This window comes from Pinus tabuliformis, chromosome J (assembly GCF_031772625.1).
Source record: "Pinus tabuliformis cultivar Carrire ecotype Pingquan chromosome J, CPIR1, whole genome shotgun sequence".
Classification (NCBI taxonomy): Eukaryota; Viridiplantae; Streptophyta; class Pinopsida; order Pinales; family Pinaceae; genus Pinus; species Pinus tabuliformis.
In genome coordinates this window covers 1,310,758,619-1,310,785,775 of record NC_142295.1, presented here as the reverse complement: position 1 = coordinate 1,310,785,775, position 27,157 = coordinate 1,310,758,619, and the positions used below count along the sequence as shown (strand labels likewise).

General features: G+C 40.7%; 2 pseudogenes; both read right to left on the bottom strand.

Moving 5' to 3' along the window:
* Nucleotides 1-2,309: 2,309 nt before the first annotated feature.
* LOC149232076 (uncharacterized) lies at nt 2,310-3,011 on the bottom strand (annotated as a pseudogene).
* An 84-nt stretch (nt 3,012-3,095) lies between these two features.
* Nucleotides 3,096-27,157, bottom strand: part of LOC149232075 (uncharacterized protein At4g17910 pseudogene) — a 29,480-nt pseudogene continuing 5,418 nt past the window's right edge.

Here is a 27,157-nt window from a genome sequence, read left to right as displayed (position 1 = left end):
CCTTGAAATGTTGAAGGTGCATTGGTAAGGCCAAAAGGCATGACCAAAAATTCATAATGACCCTCATGAGTTCTAAATGTTGTTTTCGGAATGTCTTCAGTCTTCATTCTGATTTGATGATATCCTGAACAAAGATCCAACTTGGTGAAGTAAATTGATCCATGCAATTCATCCAGTAATTCATCAATGACAGGAATGGGGAACTTATCTTTAATATTGAGCTTGTTGAGCTCCCTATAATCCGGACACATGCGCCATGATCCATCCTTCTTGTGCACCAATACTACTGGAGCAGAGAAAGAACTTTGACTCGGTTGAATTATACCAGCCTCTAGCATTTCTGCAACCATACGTTCAATTTCACTCTTTTGGACATATGGATATCTGTACGGCCTGATGTTTGGAGGAACACTTCCTGGAATCAGATGAATAGCATGATCATGATCACGCATAGGTGGGAGACCTTTGGGAGTCTCAAATACCTTGGAATGATTGTCCAAGACTTTTTGGAGATCTGGAGAAATAGATGATTCGATGTGGAAACATCTAGCGAACATAATTGTGCAATTACACCTCTTTGTTCCTTTTTTGGAAGCTTTGTCATACCATTAGAGCTGATTATCTTTCCTGGTTTCCCTGCAATACCCCTTAATTCAACTTCCTTTCCTTCCGTAGAAAATTTGATGAAAAGTTCTTGAAAATTAAAAGCTATTGTACCCAAGGATTGTAGCCATTGGACTCCTAGTACAACATCAGCACCTCCCATTGGAATGGAAAGCATTGGGCTAGTCAATACATATTCTCCCATGGATAGCTTGATATTATGGCACTTTCCAGAGCAATTTATTGTTCCTCCATTTGCAATCATCACTTGACACTCTGGTGCTGGATATAGGAAGCAATTCAATTCTTTTGCTACCTTACAATGAATAAAATTTTGGGTGCTTCCTGAATCAATCAACACTATTACCTTTTTCTTCTTGATTTGTCCTTCTATCTTGATGGTTTGAGGAGTGGTAATTCCCACCAATGCATTACAAGATATGGTTGGATTTATTTGTTCTTCATCTAGGCTTTTTTCCTGGAGTATATCCTCTTCTTTTGACCTTTCTTGCTCCTTTTCTTCTTCCTCTTCACAATCTATGTAGAATAATTTCTTCTCAGCACACTTATGACCTTTAGTGTATTTGCTATCACAACTGTAACAAAGCCCTTTTGCTCTTTTTTCTTCCAATTGTTGTGGTGTCAACCTTATAGGTTGTGGAAGACTAGGGGCAACAACACTTCCGTCTTTATAGTTGTGGGTGATATGCTTCCTAGTTGCCATTGTTAGTGCTCGAATTTGCCTCGGGCTGAAGAAGGTGAAACTCAAGGTAACATCAAGCCACTTAGCCCCGTAGCTATCCCTACGAGGCAGGAGAGGGTTCTCTCCGGTCTATCTCAGCAAAAGGTCTTCAAAGGGCTGAGATGACTTTAAAAGAAACTGATTTTAGGCTAGTAAATTGATAAAAAAGGGGTTTTTAATAAAATGATGGGGTTTTTCTGGGCTGCATGGGCAAAGTAACAGCTTGAACAGAGAAATGTAATCAAGAACACAGATTATCCCCTGAGGCAAGGTAGGCAAGAAATTTAACATCAAATTGAGATTAAATGGAATGGCAAGACTGCTGAGGAGCTGACAAGGGCATAGAGGATGAATCCTTGTCAAACAGAAGAAAACATTAAATATGAACAAACTTATAGGCAGAGCATAAAATATTATGAATTCTACCTAAACACTTCATTTGTTCAATTGGAAATGATCATGAAGTGAAATGAAAACATAACAGGTTACATATGAAACAGAAGGAAAACTTATGATAAATTGTCATACCACAGGAATCTCAGGGGTCAGAGCTGTGTATTTTCATTAAAATCTCTATCAAAGACTGTACAATGAAAGCTCTCTGTTCTCCACCAGCTCTCAGAATTCTCTCCCTCTACACTCCTTTACAAATGATTTTTAAATACCATAAATAAAATGCTGCTAAGGGAAAAACAAATTGGCCCCAAAACAGGGGCGTTGTTTCATCTGCAATTATAAAAATGGCAAAGAGCATTTCCTCTATTCTAAAATAAAACAGCGTCTCCCTAAAAATCCTCTGATGGCCGACACATGGAGCGCAGATCCTGTTGAATCATTAACTGAAGTCTTGAAATAGGAATCGAATCCTATATCTTCTGCTGTTTTGGCTCCGTTTGAATAGCGCTCGTGGGCCATATTCATGAGCCAGAAAAGGGTCAAATGACAAAGATGAAAAACTCCACGATCTTCCATTTGTTTCCAGCTTCGATAAGAACGTCACTGGGTTTAGAATTCTCAGTCAAAATTGCTCCATTGAAAAATCTCAGAATATTCCAAGACTCGAAGATTTGCGAGTTGCAGCTTCAATAAGACGATACATCCATCGATCCAGCATTCCTGTCAGAGCAAAAGTGCCCCCAAGAACAGCACAAAGACGCGTAATAAAGTGAGTGAAACTACGCTTTTCCTCCCTGATGGTAACAGTGATAGGAGAAAGATCATACAAAAAATAGACAGCTGGCCAGCTCCGGTCAGAATCCTTCATTGCCACAAAGTATTCTGTTACAGAAAATTGATTTGTTGGCAATACTTCCTTTGACAGATATCTGTATTCAGTGGGAACAATCTTGATGTAATATTTGAAGGTGCCACTTGCATCGCGAAGAATGCGGACAGTATCATCAAGTGGATTGTGTATTCCAGGGTATTTGAGCCTAAATGATAGATCATGAATTACATGGCTCACATTAACATGATTTGCACCCTCGAATATCTGTTGAGCAACAATAATATTCAAGCCATGCACCGAAATGTGGAAATTTCCAGCGACCCTTTGAACATCCAGAACACCAAAGACCCGACATCCTTCACCATCATCTATTGCACGCTTAACATCCTTTATCATATTTACAGGATCGTTTCCAAGCCGAAACAAGCAATTGTCCATAACTGTGATTCCACCTGCAAACCTTCATAGGTACTCTGCACCTTGACACAAAGTATCCGAAATACCAAAAACTGAAACAATAGATTAACCAATGTTTACATCATTTGCATTTGGGGCGCTCACGTCCACTGATGATACCAGCGGATACTTTTGTCCCTACATAACCAGAAACATTCAGCGCTCAATGGAACTTGAAAAGAAGATCCAGAAAAAGGAAAGAGAGCCACCCACGCACAGGCTTTTATGATCTATCTCCTCTGTCCATCAAATCAAATCTAAAGCACAGATTCCTGGAGAACAGCGACCCCTGAAATCAAAACCACTGCATATAAAAGCAAAATGCAGTAGGCTAGGAATGGAGAAACAAAAACAGTAGTCATCGACACATTTACAAGGCCCGTTAATATATTTGCCAGGAGGAAAGTCACAAGCACATTCTGATCAAAGACTTCCTCAAGGACCAATGATTTTCTTGTGGGGACCAAATCTGAGAGCATAAGCATCCCAAGAACCTCAAAGTTTTGTGCCAGAACAAAAGTTACATATGCCAAATTGCACATGCGACGAGAAATTTTTCTCTACAAACTTATCCAAAAAGATTGTTAGCACCCAAAGGAAACCGTCAAGCAGCCAAACTTCGATTGCAATACTTGATTTCCCTCCAATTGAAGCTACTCTAGAACTAATGGGTTTCTTTAGGAAGAAGAGATGATAGCCTAAGTTGACACTGACAAGGTATAAGCCCCAATATCCAAATAAACTGAAGATGCCCTCTTTGTTCAGACTAATGATATTTGCACCCCTCTGATCTGAAATGAGGTAACGATTTAATCCACACAATAGGACTACTTGATAAACTATGAGAATTGCACATCCAAAGAAGCCACAGTATTGGGGATGAATATTGATTATTGATGTCACAAGGGCCATTGCTGCAAGAGTGAAAAAGAAATTCCAGTGTACACCATATTCCCCAACATGGACACCGAATCAATGTTGCGTGCCTGTTTTGAAACTAATGCATTTGCAACTGCAAAAGATCCAACCCCGAGATCCATTAATCCTGTACCATACGTTTCTGTCTTAGCAAATCGCCTGGGAAATATTTTGAAGTCCACAGCCAGGATTGACACATGTCACCAGCATCATTGCAAATCGATATGATGAGAGGCTTTTTCTTTGTCTGCTTGCAGGGATAGGAGTTGATGAAACCACTGCCATTTGAAGAGCTGGAGAATTTGATACATATTCTAAAAAATACATTTAATGATTTCTTCTTCAAAACAGGGTTTTGAAGAAGAATCAATCTCACACTGACATACAAGACAGAGTCTAACATCGGCTCCACTTGGGATGGCAGCTGCCGCTTCTTGGAGGTGCCAAGAACCTCATACCTCTGGGAGAATAGACCAGTGCTTTCAACCATTGGGCGATGGAGTCCATTATTTCAACAAATCAACACAACTGAAGACTCAACTTATTAACTGGAAACTGACTGAATTGATTGAAAGACTAATTCGGCAAACTTCAAACTAAACTGTAATGAAACTGGAACAAAATGCTGCCTTTTGGCTGCTTATTTATTTACAAAATCTACCCTAATCTGCTGTACAAACAATAGATCAGGTAATACTAAAATGCCAGATTAACCATTCAAGTAAACCTGAGAATGATGCCGCTTGAGAATGCTTCCGCCAGGACACAAATGTAATTGCTGGCAACCCTTCATGCACGTAATGAGCCTGGTCACATATAAGGCAGCTTGATTTGTCAGTCAAACTGAAAAACATTTCCATGTATGCTGCAATAGGATCGCGGAAGCCGGACTCTGTTGGCTGCCCCAACTCTGCAATACATACTTCCAGCTGCACACTGTCAATGTAAACATCTGTAGGCAAGTCTATGACTTCTTGTTGCAAAGGAGGAAGGATTTCCAAGAACTTTTTAGGGTCTTGGAAATCATATGACTGGATCTGCTCATCTAAACATTGAATCTCCTTTTCGATTCTTTCAACAATTAACTCACAGACACCGGTTTTAGTTTCAAGATGAAACTTCGGAGATTTCAAACATTGAAGGAAGGCACTGAAAAATTCTTCATTAATTTCAATATCCACTAACCACTCTCTAACTTCGTTTAGAGCTTCACATAGGGTAGGGTTTGCCACATACCCTACCATTGCATGAATGGATCAGCAAGCACTAGAATGTCTAGATCGATTTGGAGTCGCCAGGTGAAAGGTTCAGCCTGCATATGTGTCTGACTGCTGTCCACCATCAGCATCAGATCTGCAATTTGATCTCATGTACTGGGACAAGACAATCAACAAGTCGAATTTTCTCCCCAATATGTTAGCGCTCGAATTTGCCTCAGGCTGAAGAAGGCGAAACTCGAGGTAACAGCCATAATTTTTCTTTCCATTTTCCTTGCTAACCTGAATGCCTTCTCTAATGAATCAAGTTCCCAAAGGTGAACATCATGTTGGATATTATCCTTTAAAGACCCTATGAACACATCAATCCTATGCTCCTCTAGAATATCTTTTACCCTTATGTTCAATTTTTGGAACTCCTCAATGTGCTCCATTATTGAACCCTTTTGTTTGAGACTTATCAATTGGCTAAAAAAAGTGTTGCTTTTTGTATCCTCATAACGTGCTATCAATTATTCCGTAAAAATTGCCCAAGTGATAATTTGTTTATGAGAGCAAAGCCATTGATACCATACAAACTGATTTGGTTCCAAATATAAAGTTGTCATACGTACCTTTTTTGTGTTTTGCACATTATTGAGATCGAAGAATTGCTCCATCTGTAATATCCATGTCGCGGGATCCTTGCCATCAAACTTCCTCATATCGATTTTTGGAATATGTGAGTCTTCGATCCAACATTAGAGTCTATGGAATCATGATTAACATTTCTTTTGTTCTCATCATGAGTTTCCTTTAGTACCCTTTCACCATTAGTGACCATTTCTTGTAGCAACTTATTCATATTTATCTTCAATTCTTCCATCTTATCATCCATGCCATCAATTTTAGTGTCCATGCCATTCACCTTAGCTTCCATGCCATCCATCTTAGCTTCTACGCATTTCTTTAAACAATCCATCTTAGCTTCTACACCTTTCTTTAAACCATCCATCTTAGCTTCTACATATTTCCTTAAACCATCCATCTTAGATTCTGTTGCTTTTTGTGCAAGTGACACTTGCTGCACTTGTTCTTGTAATTTTGATATATCATATAGCATTTCTTCTTCTTCTTCATGAGTCATGCTAGAGCTTTCAGGTTCCTTACTAGGTGTTTGCATTTTCTTTCCTCAGGGCATCAGTTACCGATAATAATGCTCTACTAGCCCTTTGAATTCCTTGAAAATAAATTTTCAAACCACTCTTAAGCAAAAATTTAAAATAATCTACACACCTTTTTTTTACTTTGTAGGAGCTCTATATTGCCTCTGATGTATCTCTGTACTTTTAGATCATCCAGTTCTGAAATTGCAACCTATGGTACCCCTCTATGTCCTCTTTCCAATGCCACCAGTCTGATCCAATTTGGATTCTCCAAGGAAGAGTTATGCGAAATCTCCCACAGTGACCTGATTATAGACTAGTTCAGTAGAGCAAACTTGTATGACATGCCACGAGTCACTGTTTCATCCTTTGGCTCTAAAAAATATATACAAGAAACCACAGTCCGTCCTCTTTCTGCAACTTCTTACGAAATTTCAATCCAATGCTCAGCGAAAAAGTTATGATGATTTTCCCCAGGTCACCTGTTTGGAATGTAATTTAGGAGTCTGCAAAAAGACCAACTTCCTCAGATCATATCTCCGCAAATATAGTGCAAAAAGCTTTGAAATTTGGACCTGAGATTCAGCGTGATGTCTTCTCAAATGGGTTTTTTTGTTAGCTTCTGAAACGTCGTAGAACAACAGTTATAGCGAAAACTCCATGATGACCTATTTGGAGCAGTGAAACCCTAGAATCCAAAGCTCTGATACCAAATGTTATGAAACCAGCTCAAGAAAAGAGAGAAAAGATAGATCAACGCCTTAGAATTTAGCCTCTTCGAGGGGGCAACCTCCTTCACATTACATAAATGAACAATTCTTATATGATTCAAATGACAAAACCTCCTTTCTATATATAGGAGTCTAAGGAGTCACAATATAACCCAGCCGACCTAACAATAATAATATAAAGCCACAAAAATAACAATAGAGGGATTCTATGGGGCACAGTAATAAAAATATGGGGGCAATAGGGTCACAACAATATTAATAAGGTGTATAACTACAATAGTAATGGGGTAATCACTAGTATTATAGGGACCCAACATTATTTCATGCTTTGAATTTTGTGTTTATAGTTAGAGAATAAAATCTCACTAAATAGTTTAATATTCGTAGATCATTAGATAGGTAGAGAAAATAAAAGGATCTCATCAATTTAATCTGAGCCCTTGGATGGTATAAGGTTAGAATTAGATATTCTACTTCGTAAAAGAAAGGATTGATAAGGGTTTGCTAGCCTAAATGCACCCAAATAAAATGAAGAAAAAATGGTAGGGTAAGTAAATGGGTAAGTAGAAGAAAGGTTGCAGAAATATCAAGTGATTACACAAAAGCACTTATGTCATGTTGAAATACATGTTTCAAATGAGCATAAGCAGTAAACAAAGCAAGGACAATGGTTTACAACATGGTTTATTTAACATCTCCTCATCCATTTCACCCCTCTACTTAGTAATTGCCCATAGATAAGTTCTTAATACCTAAAATCCTTCAAGTCAAAGAGGCTCAGAGAATTTCTCTGACTTTTGGTGGGACCTGACCCTCGACTTAATGACTTAAGGACGTCAAGTGTTAAAATCCCCTACAAACAATTCATTCCCTTTGATAAAACCCCTTTTCCTAAGGTTAAACTTCATTTACCTAGGAAAAGTAAACCCCCCCACATTAAAACATATTTCATTCAAAAATGCACAAAATAATTCTATCCTAAGTATTAAGTGTATGTAAAGCACACAAATATTACATGTTACATTATGCTTAAGGGATATTACCCACTCCACTCATTCACTTCATATTAAATTTTAATTTTATAATATAATACCCAAAATTCCATTATCCCGTATTAATTAATTCCTTTATCTAAATAACCCAATCCCTAGTTTAGTTATAAACTATACACTTTACCCCATATCCCGATAAAATTTATTAATCTCGGTATTTAACCTCACCAGATTGTCTAATCCTGTCATTAAGCAACACCCGATCTACTAATCCAGTGATTAAATCCTAAACTAATCCCATACCACAGAAGATTAAAGCTATGGGCCCCTCCGAAAGCCTTTTCTTTATCCCTTGTGCAATTCCCTCACCCGACTCTTGTTTGATTATCACCCTCCTCATCTGATGGCCTACATCCACATCGCCTGAACCTGATCGCTGACCTTTACCTGACCAATAAAGTGGTTTTCCCCAACTCCCGTACTGCTACATGTCAAATGTTGGATTACATTAGGTGACCCCTCCCAAATACCGCCCCCTCCATAAAAGCGGTGCAATGGCCAAGCAAAACTATTTCCCTGCTTAACCGAAAAAACTGCCAATTGTTCATTCATAAATAAACCCGCCAAAAGTAATCATTTTTCTATAAAAGGCCGCAAAGTCCTCTTTTCACCCTTGTCACGCATGTAAACTCTGAAAATATTTGCGACTCCTGCAAATGCCGAACTTCCCAACTGACCTCCAAATTCGTTCCAGAAGACACTGCATACAACCCAACTGACCTCTCAGTCTATACTAGAATTGTAGAAACCTCTACAGCTACCGTGAACCATCAACTTGAAGCCAATTCACCCAATTCTAGGTATTTCACCATAGAATACTACTCCCCGTTCAAATTTGGAAATGTTTAGCCTATTAAGTGTTTTCATTAAGTAAAATTAATTGAAAAATACCTTAAATTTGAAAACTTGCGGCCAAACCCTCTGATAGTTTCCAATTTCTATTTAAAACCTTTGAATAAACCCCCAGAGCCAAATTCAAATCCACAAGAACTGCATAATGGTTGTCCCTGTCGCCATGAATGTCAGACCTATTACAACTCCACATTTGGACCTAGACCACCTGTTACAGGGAAAAGTGTCTATGCAGAACTACTAATCCCACTAAGGCGTGGTAGCTACCTTAGAAACAAACAAAGTAAAACTACTTTCGTTTTCCTTTATGAAAGATAGATGAGAGAAGAATAAAGGAGACCAACCTCTGTCTTGCGCTTGGTTCCTTGCTCGATTCCTCTCTCTTCTGATAGTCCTTTGCTACTTGCTTCCTTGTATACCCAGCTTCACAGAGTACCTGTAGAATCAAAGCAGCATACCACTATACAAGAACATGGATCTATTATCCTAAACAATCTAGGATCAGATGTAAATTGACCATACAAATGCACAAAACATGAATTACACAAGAGTATGGAGGAAAACTTGAATAGATTTATTGATAATCAAGAAAGAGACAAGAGAGTTACAACTAGTTGTTCTGACCTAGCATCATCCTCTCAGCAAGTAAGCCCTTCTTCACCTCATGCAAAGCTTAGATCACCCAACACTATGATGTTGCCTCAAGAAACCAACAGCAATTCCTTACAAGATGCAAAATTCCAGCCTCTGGATCTCTGGGATGAGGGATCCATATATAGATGTCTGTAAGGGAGATGAGTCATCTTGTGATTTGATTAGTGTCTTCCCTCTGATAGTTCTTGCTTCCACTTGGAGACTGATGATCTCTTACTCATCCTTGGTTGAATTTAAAGAGGCAAGTGTCACAAGAGAAGTTTCTGGAAGATTCCATGCTTCTCCACCTCGCGGATTGACACTGTCATTTGTCTCTTCTCGCCCATCGCACCCCATAGAAGGGCTTTTTGAAATGCAACACACCCATTGAGTGTATTTAGGTGAGATGCAACGCACTTTGCCTATGGAGCAGGTGAAATGATCCAGTTTTGACCAATTCTGAGTAGTTTTTCATGGAGAACTTCTGGGAGAAGCTGTAATTAGTTGACATTATTCCTTTAGGGGTTGGAACAACACTTTTAGGGACTTAGGAGCCCTTGGTTTATGGACATTTTATGCTTGGGGTTGTAGTGCCCAAAAATGTCTATAACAGTTGCCCCCTAAAGCATGAGGTCGTTAATATTTTTGATGTTGGGTGAAATGCTTTATCATGAGGATTCGAAGTTCTTTTAAGCTGGAAGGAGACCTATAATAAGATACAATACAATACATTATCTTCATAATATTTTCATGATCTAGCTGAGGCGGGAATTCCCATGCTCAGCTTTATAAATTCATTTTCATGTACATAGGACAGACAATCGTCTGAGTGTAGACTGATGATTCTGGTAGAGCCATCATCCCTTTGATTGGAAGATTATCTATGTAGCAATGCTGTACATTTGATGTCTTTATTTTCCTGAATATATATCGCAGCCCGGATGGATGAAACTAGATCTGGGGTCTTCAATCTCATTCGATCTTCACTCAAAGTACAAATCGATCCATGTGAGAGATGTTCTGAAGTCGAACATGGAAAGACATCGCCTGATTACTAGCCAATGATGTAAGCTGTTAACAGGCGTGAGAGGAATCACCGATAATGATAATGATCCTCAAGGTACTGCAGTACAATTCATGTGGTGTGAATAAAGGACTTGGCATTGAACACCACGCAAAATCTTTCGATCGAAGGTCATTGATGTAAACCTGTCGCCGGAAGTGAGAAACTTGCCATTGAGGCATGCAAGCTTCAAAGTACTGAAAGGGGTGTTCCTAGATCGACTTCTTGGATAATGAGCTGATGTCAACAAGAAGCAATCCGTCATAGGAGGGCCTTAATGAATCCCACATCAATGACACGGAATGGAGCAAATGATTTTAATGGAGGTGAAAACGATCTGGTGATATAAGGTTCAGGGTGGCGGTCATGAAAGAATGGAGCGTAAATGTATTGTAGCGGGTGAGACATAGGTGAATTCTCTGAGTGACTTCTCTTGAACATATCGGCGACACTGACATGATGGATTGGTAGCATTAACCCCAAATGTGGATGGTGTGATGTGACCATGGTGATGTGACCGGTGAATGAAACAACCCAACCCGACTTGGATGCGGAGTGAAAGTGTCATGTTCAAGAGTGACTTGCTACCAACAAAGTTTCTTTAAGTTTTCTTCCCAATTTTTCCCTAGTCATTGCTGACCAGTACCTCTTTATTTTTGTCAAGCTTGAGGAGGATAACATATGCATTTTCTATAATTTTCCCTTCGGGCAAACCCATCGCTATGTTTTAACGAGCCTAGCGATAGTGAAACTCGTTCTTGTCTGCTATGGACAAGTTTGTCGCTATTAGGATTTAATGAGTTTAACGACAAAGATAACTCGGTCCTTTTCAATTTTAGAGAGTCTAAAAAGGGATGTAAAGGAAACTCCAAAAATCCTTTTTCGTCATCTAATCCCTTAAGTCTGAAAAAGTATAAAACAATATAGAAGGGATGAATTTTCGATACTTTTAACGAGCCGAGAAAAACAAGCGCTCGATCTTTTTGTGTAATAATCCCTCAGGTCCAAAAAGATTAAAATCTAAAGGAGGGATAGCACTTCCGGTCCCTTTAACGAGCTAGAGAGGCCAATGGCTCGGCAATCTTTTCATATTTTACGAGTCAGTTGAAAAGAGCTTAAAGGAGACTCGTCTTTGAGGAACAAGTGATAAATTTGGGTAGCAGCGGATTCTAGGTAAGGTTTGGAATTTCCCAATCACGACAGTGTTACAAGGATGGCTAACAGGATCACTCTTCGCAGCTGTTCCTCAGAAGGGGTAAACAATCAAATGGAGGTGAATCTGTGAGAGATTATGTTCGCAGGTATTGCAGAGAGGGATCTCAGCCGAGTAAAGACAGCAAGATCTTATATGCAGTACGCCTTGGAATGTCTCGAACTGAAGGTGTTCAACTGGTGTGACGCAGTACTCCTTGTGATGAAAGAACAGTTGACCAAGGTGAAAAGTGGGAGGTTGAAGAACTTTGGATACGGTTCTATTTTGACCGCCTTCGCCTTGGAAAAGATACCACTGATGTAGCCATAGTATATTGCACTCGGTTTACCTCCAACGACTGAACCACGTATGCAGAGATGGGTCGACCATATGTCTAGGCATGCTGGTCAGTCTCAGATTTCCTTTTCTGATACCTTCTTTGGGTGGTTTTATCGTCAGGAGATGGTTTATTCCAAGTATCCATATGCTGGTATGGACTTCCGGGGTTACCCAGATTTGGTACTGCCGGCTGGCGAATAGTGGGGTGCCATTGGTAAATTCTTGACCATATTTCTATTTATCGTTTTTCCTTTTATAATGTCCTTGTGATTTATTCTATCAAGACTAATCAGAACTCATGTGCTCATGCAGATGTTGGTCCCGTTCGGCCAGTAGTATGCCTGAGAGTGCCAGCTGCCGCTCCAGCAGGAGAGGCTATGGGAAGGGCTATCCTTCGCGACCTTGATGTGGCTGAGACTCTTTCAGCATTACAGGATTAGATCGAGGGCCTCACTCTCAGTATTCCAGATGTGAGGACTGACGAGCTGCCTTTGAGGTTGCAGCGACATACTACTGGCATGCCAAGTCGATGGACTAGGCTTTTACGCATGATTGCACAGGCGGTGACTTGTTATCACGAGCATCATTAGACTAGGGTGCCCCCTAGCGTTTTGAGTTTTGGGTCATTTGACCAATTTTGTCTTGGTTACAGAACATCATGTGTAAACCGTAAACAGTTATATATATATTTTTGATTTTCGGAGTTTTATTTTGGTTAAGTTACATGATCCTGATGCAAATACTGATGAGATGCTTCTTTTTATAAATGTTGCAAATTTCTATCTAACACATAATTTGCCAATGAGTCAGTTAATGTGTTTAAGTTTCTGGAAATATGCTGATATTGAATAAAATCAAATTGTCTTTCCAAAATCTTGACCCTTAGGAGCATGCGAGAGATAGCTGGATTTCAGACGGAGTAGATACCAGTGAGCTGTAGTATGACGAGCTGTGAGTCTAGCCTGACGACCAGTCGGCATATGCCATGTGTGATGGCATCAGAGAGAAGTTCTATCAACGCGTTATATTCAGCAATGTTATTCGTTGATCGACCGATACATACCCCTCTGAAACTTATTAACTCGCCGCTTGGATTGAAAATGGCCCAAGCCGCAGAAGATAGGTTCCGCGAACTACGACTCACTCCGTCAGAATATCCAACAAATGATTCCAATAGGTTCGAAATCTGTGACAAATGTAAAAGCGGATTTACTTGACCACAACAAATACTTTAGCGTTTAGAATGAAAAAAAAGCATATAGTGATTAAAGAAATCTGACGAACAATATGTAAAGCTTTGATATGGTAAAACCATATAGGTTAGTGCTGTAGATCCTTTGCTAATAACATTAACTCGTAGCTCCTTTGCTAACACATATAACAGGGCCCATCCATAAAGACTTGAATTTACTTGCTCCCAATTTATCGGATTCTTGGTCATAAAGCAAGACCAAGTCACCTTCTGAGAAGACACGGGGTTTGACATTCTTGTCGAACTGCGCCTTGACTCATTTCTTATGGGCTTCGTTAGCCAAAGCGGCATCATGACGGGTTTCATCCAATTGGATTAGTTCCAAGAAACGAGCCGCCTCTTCTGAAGTTCTAGGGAGAAGGTCGATTGCGAGTTTGAGGGACGAGATTTCACACTGAACTGGTAAGATTGCTTCTAGGCCATACACCAGTTGGAAAGGTGTAAACCCGGTTGCATTCCTTCCCGATGTTCGGTATGCCCACAAGGCTGAGTACAGGATCAAGTGCCAACTCCTTTTGTGAACTCCAATCATCCTTTGCAGCATGCATTTCAGGACTTTGTTGATTGCTTCAACTTGTCCGTTGGCTTGTGGGTAATATGGAGTAGAGCTATCATGCGACAACCCTAATTTGGCAGCTAATTCGACCATCATGTGATTGCGAAAATGCGATCCATGATCTATGACTATAGCCTGTGGGATGCCGAATCTGGTGACTACATGATTGAAAAATAAGAGGGCAGCTGTTTCACCAGTGTTATCTAATGTAGGCATCGCCTCGGCCCATTTGGTAAAATAGTCAACTGCGACTATGATATACCCATGCCCCCTGGTCGAGGTGGGGTTACATGTCATGAAATCGATGCCCCATTTGGCGAATGGCCCAACAACAACTATTGGCTGCAGAGGTGCGGGTGGTCTTCTGGTTTTGCTATCGAAAATTTGACAGGCATGGCAACTTTTGACTGCGGTTATGTAATCTTTGAACATTGTTGGCCAGAAGTATCCTGCTCGTAAAAATTTTTGCGCTATAGCGTAACCGGATTGATGCCCCCCACACGTGCCTGAATGGAAATCATTCAGGACTTTTTCGGCCTCCTCATGGGTGAGGCACCTCCTCAGAAATGTATCGACACCATGACGGTAAAGTGTGTCACCGACGATCATGTAGTCTTTTGATTGGTATCGAATATGTTTTTGTTCGGAGCGGGAGGTATTAGGCCTATATTTTTGGGTTTGGAGATAAATGATTATATCTCCATACCGCGGATTGCTTGAAGATATCAGAAACAAAGATTCATCCATGATTGTTTCTTCGAATGTTTCATCGTTGGATGACGATGGGAGATCGCATAATAATTCTGCGAAAACAAGGGCTTTCTTTGATTTGGATTTTACAAATTCCAGATCAAACTCTTGTAAAATTGCTATCCATTTTGAATATTTTCCCCCAGAAACTGTCACGACAATATATAAGTCATGGGGTTGCAATCTGATAGAATGGTAGTTTTTCGAAAGAGGACATAGTGTCGAAATCTCTGTATCGCTTGAACAGCTGCTAGCGCTAGCTTTTCAACATAACAATATTTGCTTTCTGTATCATTTAATTTCTTACTCAAATAATATATAGGATGTTCAATTCCATTGTCTTCTTGGACTAAAACCATTGCGATGGTTGTATCCGCTGCAGCCAGATACAGGTTAAAGTCTTTTTGATAATCGGGAGCGTACATTGATGATGCTTTCATTAGGGATTCTTCTAAAGCATCAAAGGAAGCTTGCGCAACCTGATCCTAGATGAAGGGCACTTCTTTTTTCAATAGATGTGTATAACCTTTAGCAAGTTCGGCGTAATTTGGAATGAACCTCCTCAGAAAGTTTGCTTTCCCTTGGAGTTTCATAATCTGAAGCAAATTCGAAGGTGGAGGCAAATTTATGATTGCCTGAACCTTACACGGGTCGAGACGAATCCCATCCTTTGAGACTACAAAGCCAAGTAAACGACCAGAACTGACACAGAACACACATTTGTGTGGATTGAGTCGTATCTTGTAGTGTCAGCAACGTAGAAATATCGCTCTTAAATGCTACGGATGATCAGTTCGCTTTCGCGAATGAGCCGGAAGGTCGTCGAGATATGGTTGAATGATGTTTTTGATGTCATGGAAGGCATAATTCATTGCCCTCTGAAATGTTGGACAAGTTTCACTCAGAATCCACCGTGTTTACAGTATTTGACAGGAAATCAAAAGCTGAGGGATGATGAAGGTCATCAGGAGTATCTTCTTCGCAATCCGGAGGAAGGGAACGATGGTGGTAATATTCCCATGGTGCCCCTTCAATTACCATTGATTGAACAATTCCTTCGTCGGTGTAATGCACTTGCGACCAAGGATCTGAAGGGGTGCCATATTCCTTAGACCTATCTATCCAAACGCTTGATGAGCATTGATTTGGGCTTGCCTCCCATGCTAGGAACATTGATTGCTACAATATTTCCATTTTGTTTGGAGGAAATACCTTTGTATGATCCATGTTTATATCGTTTTCTGAGATCTTTTTAATCGAAGATATCATATTGCAGGTTCCTACTGATGCTACTTCCGCCAGATTTATTGGAGGTGGAAGGGCAAAAGTTTCCATTAATATAGGGTCTTTTAGTAGGCCTACTCTGATATTTTGAAGCGAATGGGGGCTTGCATGGATCATTGGAATGCTTCTCGTAACTTGAGAACCATTGGGGAGGAAAGTTTGTTGATCGACGATTGTAATCCCTCCTTGAAAGGGAAATGCAATCTTCCTAAAATAGGTTGACACAACAGCTGCCATAGCATATATCCATGGTCTTCCCAGTAGGATGTTGTAATCGAGGTTTCCGTCGATTACTTCAACATCTATTTCTATTGTTTTCCCCCTAGTTCAACTTGCAAGTTACTTAGAATACCATATGGGGTATATGTTCATCCGTCGAATGCTTTTAATGTCGTCGAAGATCGCGACAAGGTTGGAGATCCTAAAGTTTTCCAGCAACTCATCGACATAATACATGTAGATGCCCCCTCATCAATAATTGTTCGGTGAACGGTTTTGTTGAGGGCTTTCACTTGAACGAGGAAAGCTAGTTGGGCTGGTAACTGAGGATCGTATCCTTTATGATTAAAGGATACAAAATTGGAATCCTTTGGGTCTATCCCACCGATGGCTGATAATAAAGCCTGCTTTTGGGATGGGCAATTTTGCAGCACCTCAAGTGTCGACATAGCGGATGGCGATTGGGCTAGATCTTCCACTATATTATAATGCTGTGCTTCTCTAGCACGAGGATTAAATGTCGACTTGTTTACTACTCCCTTTGGCGGTTTTATTGTCAGTTCAGGAATGATGGGCGGCGCAACTTCTGTTGAAGTTGTTGTCGAACTACTAGGTTGATATTTATCCTTGCTGTTTGACAGCTGTGGATTCCCATAATCTTTGTTCCTTGTCAATATCAAAGCATCATTTTGCTGTTTGGAAACCGACAACATCAACACTTGAGACGGGGAAGCATTTCCACTGTCAACCAGATTTGTTCCTGGATTCGGAAACGGATCAGTTAATACTGCCGAGGTTTTTGAATTCTTGAAGAATTTTTTAAGCTCAGCTTTGTGTGGAAAATCTACTGTCCAATGATCCTCATCGCATATAAAGCATGGGTTTTTTGGTTTCCTATTTCCAGGAGGGCTTGTAGAAGATTTTTCAGGTGATGATTCCTCCTGTTTCTTCTTCTTCCCTTTGGTTCTCTTCTTGCCTCCTGGTTGCCTGGTTTCTTTGCCTTTATCTATCGAGACGACATTTACTTCCGAGGCAAGAAGTTCTTCTTTTGCATTTTGACTGGAAATCTTACGGGCCTTTTTAGATGTAGCCTTTGTCGATTTTGTGTCTGTTGCGCCAATCACACCATCGATGGCATGAGAGTCATTGTTTGATTTAGGAGGAGGAGGAACTGAGAATTCCGGTCTGGGAGCGTCAGGTATTTTATCATAGAGCGTGCCAGACTGAGTGTAAATCAAGTCTAAATATTGTGCACGAGCAATAACTTGCTCTTCGGTGATGACTCCCCCTTTTGCCACATCTTCTGTAATGGAAGGTAACAAAGACTTAATAAACCATTCAGCTAAAAGCTGATCAGGAACATACGTTTTTACCATTCTACAATGATGTCGCCACTCATGTATATGATCAGATATGTGAGTGGCCGTTGTTTGTTTGAAATTGGTAAGAAGTTCCGTTCCTATTTCATACCTTATCAGTAACTCAAAATGGGTTAAAAAGGTTGTGGCTAGGGTACCAAAGGTGTCAAACGAAGCTCTGGGCAATTCGATATACCATTTTGCTGCCGGACCAGTTAACGTCCTCTGAAAAAGGCGAAGTCTAATCGAATCATCGTTTAGGGTGTTTGATGAACACCACAGATGAAAGGTCATCACATGATTCGACGGATCTTCACCCGGATTTCCATTAAATTTAGGAATATCTGACGGAAGTTTATGTGGAATCACTGGCCACGAAGGAGCGTAAGCGATTGGATCGTTTGTTAACCGATTTAGGTCTGGTAACTCTAAAGTCGCCACGAAGGGTAACTGTTGATTTAGGTTAGGTGAAGCATACCCAGGATAAGATGGAATTGCCTGAGCAGTTGGTCTTTGCATACCAGCATAATGCATTTGATGCTGGTAACTTTGGTAAGGTTGGTGGGCATAACCATTGTAGAATGGTTGATTTTGACCGTTTTGAATATACGACTGCCCACTATTTGCAAAGATTTGTTGCTCAGATCCTTGGTATACTTGTTGGAATTGCGGTTGTTGGTATTGCACCAGCCATGGTTGTGAAGCCATGTGTTGTTGCCCAATACTAACTGTTTGACCAAGATGAGGGGTAATTGTACCTGTTTGGGCCTATGTCATTCCACTAGTCGGCGATTGTGGTTGAGTTGCAGGGTCAAGAGGCTGTTGCATTACAACTTGAGAAACCTGAGGTTGGCATACAACAGGCAGCGCTTGTACTTGTGACACCATCACAATAGCTGGCGTAGTTGGTATATTTGACATATGTAAACATTGCTGCATCGAATATACAACTCTTGGTTGTTGAGGTAGTATCAGTACCCAACCGCTAGATGTAATTCCAACATAACCTGAATTTTGTTGTGAACTCCTGTATGACTGTCCTCCCGGAGGAGACAATGAAAGGGTATACTGCCCCCCATACGGCGGTAATTCGGTACTTAAAGGAATGGTTTGCCCTTGAGGACTGGACTGCCCAAATTGACATCCTGAAGGATCAATTTGTTGAGACTCAACATAAGAGTTTCCGGATACTATTCCGGATGAACAAATAGGAACGGACCATACTGTCGAAATAGCCCCTGAGTGGGCCCCTTCTAGCGATTGACAGCTAGTTGGGACAGATGGTATACCCGTGAACATTGTTGGAGTGACAGCAGGAAGTTCTGCCGTCGCTGTGTCAGATGACACAGTCCTAGATATCGATGGTTGTTCAGACATTTCTAGTCTATCCAAAAGATTACCTAGCGATTCTATAGGAGCTTCTGCTGGCGATAGACTAATTTCTGACGAAGAAGGATACAGAGTGATCCCGACCCCAAATTGCGATGGAGTACTAGATGGAGGATCCTCCACAATCTCTTCTATAGCAATTAGACCGTCAGGTCCGTAAAATATTTCTGGTGCCGAAGAAGGTATGGAATCTGCAGCGACAGATGTTTAGGGAACAACACTCTCCGAACCAGTTGTAGATGAAACTGGTTCAGTAACACAAGTGTTTACCCTCAAACTAGGATCAGTACTACTGTCCTTCAGTGGCTGCTGAACTTCTTCTGTAAAGGCAGGGATACTAGAAATGTTTGGAGTAACCGGAGTCTCTGATGTTGTTGGAACACTTGTTCTAACTTTACCAAGAGATTTGGAACCAATTAAATGAGTTCGCTTTGTTCGTAATAGTTTTTATTCCGGAGACAAAGACGGTTGACTCGTAAGCCTCCACGAACGACGGGGTTTCAATTGATTTTCTTCCACGATTGCGGATTACTTGATCAAATAAAAATCAAGGGGAAGTATGTTTCTGAATTAGATGAATTTTAGATTCTTTGACACAACTTGTTTTTTCAATTTTAAAGAGTCGAGAAAAAACAAAAGATGACTCTAGTCGCCTTCGATTTTTAATGAGCCTGAAGTGACAAGTGCTTAGATGGACCTTTTCCATTAAGGAGTCTGAAAAGGAACGAAAGGGACTGCTCTGGAAATCTAGGTAGAGGGATTACCAAACCAATCGCAAAACTGCAGAATATTTTTTACGGTACAGCAGTCAATCTTCCCGAATGCTGTGTTCAGTGCATTGCGATCGATAAGGCGGCAGACACGGCTTCCTATGGATAAAGGATTAAGCCTATTGTGGTCTCCCAAAATATACTTGACGGTACGTGCGAGCACAAGTCCGTACTGGCACTTATCGTCTCAAAGTGGAGGAATCACCCAACCAACAGTGAGAACAACAGTTACCAGGCTTTACGACGCCGGAATACGTCTCTAGCCTAGACTTCTAGATGTTGTGCGTTAGGTTCCAAAGCATTGTTAGATTCATTAAATTTATTTTATAGTTGATCTTGCTTAAGAAATTTTCCTTTTAGGTTCACCGCATGATGTAGATGTACAATTCCTAAAATGCAATCTAAGATTATAAATAGTCATTTTATCTTCTTTGTGCCATGAAAATCCTAGCTACTAAGGAAAGAGAGACAGTATTCTTTCAACAAAGAGCAAAGAGCAGACACTATATGCACTATCCTAAATCAAACCAATCAAACAGTCTAAATGCAAATGCACATGCATGTATTTGTTTTCAGCCTTCTTAATATGTGAATGATAAAAAGAAAGTTAATGCGCAAATTTGAATTATTTTTCAAAGCGACAATTACTAACAAGTTTCTTTTCAAAATCAAAATGAAGACAATGACGACACTTTGCGATTTGGAAATGAAAAATTGCTTTCGACACTAGAAAAACTACTAATTCAGATCAAATACAATAGTAACAGGGTAATCGACTATCAAGAGCAACCAGACTCTCTTCTATGACTGAAAACGACACTCGCGACACTTCCAAATCAGGAAACGATAGTACAATTACGTTACTTTTTGCAAAGGAGAACTGAAAATGACTCAACAAATACACAAAAACATTTACAGTTCTTTGCACAATGGAGGTGGAATAACAACAAGGAAAGGGGTTTCAAACAGAGGTGTACTCACTACAGGCAGCAAAATTCTTGAATAGATCTGAAAAGAGTGAACACAGGAACCAAAATTTAGGAACAATGCCTAGTCTGATCAGCACACCTGTAACACAGTGAATTTGAAATGCAGCACACCTACTACACTCGGGAAGTGCATTGAATTTGAGATTCACAGAACAGACAGTGCATTGGGCCAAGGATGAAACTTTGCTTGGGTTTCGGGTCACAGTTTGCAGTTCAGTTCAGGGATTTTGGCCAAGAAAGTGGTAATCAGTAAATCAACAACAGGGGTAGATCTAAGGAGGCTACTAGAGCCACCACAAGGGCAATTAGAGAGTTTGTAAACCAGTTGTTTAAATCATAAACAAAACCCGGAGATTGACTGAAGCGGCATTTATCTACTTTTCATTTGCAGAGCAAATGCAGTTCGAAAGCTACCTAGCTCAACTTCAGGCTCCGTCTGTAAGTTTATAAAGTAAACAAATGTAGATAAACAAACAACCTAGTCGCTCCCCAGTGGAGTCGCCATTTTGTTACAGGGAAAAGTGTCTATGCAGAACTGCTAATCCCACTAAGGCGTGGTAGCTACCTTAGGAACAAACAAAGTAAAACTACTTTCGTTTTCCTTTATGAAAGATAGATGAGAGAAGAATAAAGGAGACCAACCTCTGTCTTGCGCTTGGTTCCTTGCTCGATTCCTCTCTCTTCTGATAGTCCTTTGCTACTTGCTTCCTCGTATACCTAGCTTCACAGAGTACCTGTAGAATCAAAGTAGCATAACACTATACAAGAACATGGATCTATTATCATAAACAATCTAGGATCAGATGTAAATTGACCATACAAATGCACAAAACATGAATTACACAAGAGTATGGAGGAAAACTTGAATAGCTTTATTGATAATCAAGAAAGAGCCAAGAGAGTTACAACTAGTTGTTTTGACCCAGCATCATCCTCTCAGCAGGTAAGCCCTTCTTCACCTCATGCAAAGCTTAGATCACCCAACACTATGATGTTGCCTCAAGAAACCAACAACAATTCCTTACAAGATGCAAAATTCCAGCCTCTGGATCTCTGGGATGAGGGATCCATATATAGATGTCTGTAAGGGAGATGAGTCAGCTTGTGATTTGATTAGTGTCTTCCCTCTGATAGTTCTTGCTTCCACTTGGATACTGATGATCTCTTACTCATACTTGGTCGAATTTAGAGAGGCAAGTGTCACAGGAGAAGTTTCTGGAAGATTCCATGCTTCTCCACCTCGCGGATTGACACTGCCATTTGTCTCTTCTCACCCATTGCACCCCATAGAAGGGCTTTTTGAAATGCAACGCACCCACTGAGTGTATTTAGGTGAGATGCAACGCACTTTGCCTATGGAGCAGGTGAAATGATCTAGTTTTGACCAATTCTGAGTAGTTTTTCATGGAGAACTTCTGGGAGAAGCTGTAATCAGTTGACCTTGTTCCTTTAGGGGTTGGAACAACACTTTTAGGGACTTAGGAGACCTTGGTTTATGGAAATTTTATGCTTGGGGTTGTAGTGCCCAAAAATGTCTATAACACCACATTCCCCTGGGTGACAGGGATTTCCAAATTCGAGACACAAGTGCATCAAAGCTCTTGCTCAAAATTCATTGTTTGAGCAAAGATAGATACCTGAACCCTTCAGATGACATTGGCCTTTGGGAATCCAATTTACCTAGATATCAGTTCCTCCAAGTACATATCTTCCTAGAAATTATCCATATGTGGCATGCATGCTACATCCCTAGTGATAGAACCGTAATTTATCATGACCAAAAGGTGTTGTTTACTATCACAACTAAATCCATCAATGAAATGTTACATTTCAAACTAGCACCAAACCTATCCCCACTCTCAATTGGAGACCTGTTAGAATAGTATGCCAAGTTAAGTCCATCAAGATTGGCCCAGTTGTTTCAAACCTTCATTGTAGAAGAAAAACACGTTCCTAAAGATCCCCCTCCATATATGTCAGTTATTTTCTCTACAAGGGGCAAGCATATTATGACCATGATATCATGTATATTGGGCTACAATACAAGTGAATACATTGATGAGCTTATACTTGCCTTAATGTCCATTTACACCCCAGGACAACCTCTTGCAACCATGTATGATTATGCCCAGTTCATAGCTGATAGAATGCATGAGCAGTTTACTAGAATGAGCAATGAGAGAGTATTCAAATACTCATCTGTATTATACCACCTATTTTTGTATTATCAGTCAGACAGGTTTCCTTTCACTCTCCAGAAGCTTGATACTAGAGGCCAGCCCAGGTCTGTCATTTTTTGGACCCCACTATTCCACAAATTTGAATCACCATACACCTATTCAGATTTCATAGATTCTTTTGTTCATCCAATCATGACTATGCTCACAGGAAATCCTCCACCTAGGATAAGTCTAGAGATAAAAAGAGTCCTCCAGCTATCCAAGAAAACCAAAATGGGAGATTGGTAACTTTACCAAAACCACATAGAGATAAGGATCTATGGGTGCTAGTTTGCACCATATAAGCTACCCAAATACCTCCCCATGAGATTATTTGCTTTGGAATATTATAGGCAAATAATTAACTCAGATGAAGTCAATTTTGTTTCGGCCAAGAAGAAAACTCAGTTTAGAGTCAAAAATCAATTGGGCTCTTTCATTTGTAATTCTAGAGAAGCATGGGAGGAGGCAAATCTCATTTTGTAAGAAATGAAATTCCAAAAAAGTTTCATGTGGAGAACACTCTTATAGATAAAGATAGTACAAAGGTATACATTGAAAATACGTCGATTGATTTAGAGAGGTAGCATGATGAGATCTCATTTCTGTAGGTACTTGAATAGCAAGAAGCCACCATGAGTACCCCTCCTATCATTCAGACTCCCCAAAATGAAGATCGAAATCCTAGGAGAAACAGAGAGGGAGCCTCCACTTCAGGCATGGATACATCTAATGTACAGTGTGAAACCAGTCACAGCAAAAGGCAAAGGCTCAATCCTATTTCTGAACAGGAAGATACAGAAGGATCAGCACAGATGACCAACATTGAGTTGGACAAAAGCAAGGGCACAACCCCATCTGGGGAGACATAAGAACCATACACCTCACAAACTCAGATGTTGGAAAGGAAACTAAGTGTGGAAGTGTCTTCATTTAGTAGACCTGTTGATAAGGACAAATTCATAAAAGACAGATATAAAGAAATCAAGCTGAGGAATGAGAAATTGAAGGCACAGACTTATGCTCAGTATCTCAAAACACACCCCACCAATCAAACTAGGTTGATGTCAGCTTTTGACATCAAAGAGGGAAAACTACATGTTGGGTAGTGGATCCCCCCATAGCAGATTGTTGGGGCTTGTAGCCCAAAGTTTTGGGTCAACGTAATGTAAATACCCCACAAAATGCGGGCGCAGAGCGTGAGAGTCTAGGTTAGTCCACCCTAAAAATATTGTAATTTAATATAGAATGTGTCAGCCTACCCATGGTTTGTGGACCATGGGAATGTATAAATAGAGCAAGGCTCTGAGTGTAGAAGGCAGTTTTTTTGGTTAAGTCTTGATCTTAAGTGATATGGGATTTTGAATGCGATATTCACTCTGAGTCTGTAAGTCTAAGTCTTGGGTTGTAGGAATAGGAAGAGGCTCTACAGCTGTGTGTGCAGAGACCTGGTAGAGTCCACAGCTGTGTGCACGGACCTCTACAATTGAGTGCAGAGGGCAGAGTTGGGATTATAATAGGACATAAGTTAATAAAAGATAAGTTGATTTTGAAATATTGTGCATTTGCTTATAGATCTATGTGTTTATGCTTATGTTATAATCGTGTGCATCTCTTTACAGTTTATGGTTGTGCACACTTGTTATGAATGTTGAATAATTGATAAGATTACTGGGCCCACAAAATTAAGTCAGATCTATAATAATAACACATTAAGGGTAGAGGATCTAGATAGCACCCCTTCACACTTTTTACAGAGCTACGCAAAGGTTAGACAACTGCACGGAGCAGCGCAAGCATGTAGGATCATTTCACGAACTTGCTAGACTTCATTAGGACATCCCTAGGGTGCAGAAACCTAGTTCAACACCCTCCCATACTACCTTGGGTGAGACCTCAGGCCACGCTACATGGACTATTTCCGAAAGGGCCGGTAGTTTCAAGATTTGTTTGGCTAAATCACTTTTGAACCTGGGATAGGCCCCAACAGGCCAACAAATGGTTCCATTTCCAGGACCAGGATCTGCCTAAGGGATGTCTGATGTCGAAACACTGGAACCTTACGAAGAAGGAAATTGATGATTGGTTGGATCAAAAGCTTCACGAGTTCGTGACATAGCAAAATAGAACTCCGCAGATATCTGAGAAGAGGTGGCTGGATCATTACGTATATACAGAAACCCATGAGATCTTCTTCATGTCCTTCTCTTCAGAATTGTATGATTGGATTGTGAGGTTAGCCGACAGCCAGGGAAGGCACAAGCTCGATCAACCGATAGTTTGGACTCTGGAATTAGTGTGCAGACTAGAGGCATCAAAAGATATGATCATGTGGGCATGGACCACTGGCTCGACTGGATAATAGGGGGGTTTATCACTGAGTTCGCGATAGACATGACTATGAGCTATAGTGAAGCAGAACGAAGTTTTCCCAAGGGACTGTGAGGTAGGTACATCAAATCCTTGAATACCTGGATTAAGATACTGTGATGTGAAAAGTAGGTTATGCAAATACATTAATGATTGGAACGACGCGGAGTGAAAAGATCTACAAAGGGATCGAAGGGTTACGAAACAGTCCTTTAATTTCACCTTCATGAGAGAGCGAGGAAGAGTGCGCTCAGGTTTCCCTGAGAAGTGCGGTTAGTTTGATAAGGAAAATCATTCTGTAGTTATCACCTCCACTTACGCCTTCACCTGCTTCACCTACTTCACTTCCATCTTCACCCTCCCCACCTCCACCACCCCCTCAGTTCAGCATGGTGAGCGCGATCAAGCTACCCATATTCAGAGTAGTAGGGAATGAGGATCCGGACCAGTTCTGGTTCGTGGTAAGGGTAGTGTGGGAAGCACAAGGAGTTACAGATGACAACATTAAGAAGGCCACATTGGTGAGAATGCTGTAGGATCGCGCACTGACATGGTATATCAAGCACTTGAATGATCACCCAAATGAAGGAATAACAGTGATCCAGAATGTGTTGAATAGAGAATTTAGCCAGTCGAAATCAGAGACACAGTCAATCATCGGGTTTAAAGAGATTGTGATGCTTCTAGGCGAGACCCCCTGGGATCTAGATCAGAGGCTGAAGAGTATGATTTGTGAGGCTAATATGACGCTAACGGATGCGCAACACCATGCATGGTTTGTGGCATCTTTGACACCACATTTGAGGACAATGGTGTCACATTAGAAACTTTCAACCTAGGCCGAATCACTGGAAATGGCAATGAGGTTGCATGAAAATCCAATACAGGATCCGAGATTGGGAGTCCAACAGATCCAAGTGCAACTGCAAAACCTATGCTTAGAGATGCAGAGTTTGAAGTAGGATAGGGCACCATGACCAGAGGCACACTAAGAAGTGTGGTGCATAAAATGCAAAGGCTAGGGCCATGACAAAGACCACTATCCAGTATTTGCAAACTACTTGGTAGGAGGGGGACCAATGCCATTGAGACCAAAGCCACAGGCAGGGCCAAGTGCGGCACCTACACTCTGGTGCACGATATGTTAGGTGGGAGGAAAGCACACGACGGAAAACTGTCATTTGCTGCAGAAGTATACACAGACTCCCCAACAACTATTTTGCAATTTTTTATAGATCAGTGGGCCACGACGAGCGTACTTGCTGCAACTATGAGTTAATGATGGAGCGGACTCCAGCATATAGAATGTAGATGGAAACATAAGGTCTTGACCTAGGCGTGGGGATGGCGTGTGCTAGATTTCAAGGGTGAGGTCAAGGAAGAGGAGGAATGGGGCTAGGAAGAGGCCGTGGACAATTAATCTATTATAATTGTGGAGGACCAGGGCACTACACTCGCAATTGTACCAATCCAACGAGACTATCTTGTTCATACTGTGCTCAATTCTATCATGAACCAGTAGATTCTACATTGATCGCACAGATGTGCGAGAAAGGGGTACTATAGGCTACTCCGACTTAGAATATCCAAATGATGAGGTCTGAATCGCGTGAAAAAGACTAAACGTGAACTTGGTGCTCAGAAGTCGTGCAACCACAGGGGAAGATAAGGGGAAGCGGCCCGAGGAAGAAACATGGGTTCACAAGGCTCCTATAAAGGAACCTAAGTTTGACTTGGAACGCACAAAGGAGATGTTTATGGAAGCTAAGAAGAGCTTCACAGAGGCCTCTACTTCAGGTAGTAAGGATCAACTAGAGCCAAGAATGGATC